The 399-nt window shown below is 34.3% G+C and overlaps 1 long non-coding RNA gene across 1 annotated transcript; it reads left to right on the forward strand.

Moving 5' to 3' along the window:
• Positions 1-399, forward strand: LOC104775182. The gene is made up of 4 exons (XR_765744.1): positions 1-27; positions 114-164; positions 250-284; positions 362-399. It is a non-coding gene; the product is annotated as an uncharacterized LOC104775182 (long non-coding RNA).

Here is a 399-nt window from a genome sequence, read left to right on the forward strand (position 1 = left end):
AAAATCCCAACAGGAGTTGTTGACGAGGTGTGCGTTATAAGTTTTCAATCCCTTTGTACATGTTTTTGAAGATTTCATTTTCACCTAACTTTTTTTCTTTTTTTTGCGTATAGGGTGAGGATATTTTCGCAGCAGCCATTAGAGAAGTGAAAGAAGAAACAGGCGTAAGCAGATTCATACGCCTTAATATGTGAATATGAAGATTATTAGTATATAAAACCTAATATTTCAATCTTAATATATCTTCAGATCGACACAGAGTTTGTGGAGATTCTAGCTTTCTGGTACGGATCATCACATCCTCTGCTTCACTGAATCTTGATACTTGCACATTCTAATATTTTTAGCCTTATGTTTGCAGTCAAACCCATGAGTCATTTTTTGCCAAATCAGATTTAT

This window comes from Camelina sativa, unplaced genomic scaffold, assembly GCF_000633955.1.
Source record: "Camelina sativa cultivar DH55 unplaced genomic scaffold, Cs unpScaffold09818, whole genome shotgun sequence".
NCBI lineage: Eukaryota > Viridiplantae > Streptophyta > Magnoliopsida > Brassicales > Brassicaceae > Camelina > Camelina sativa.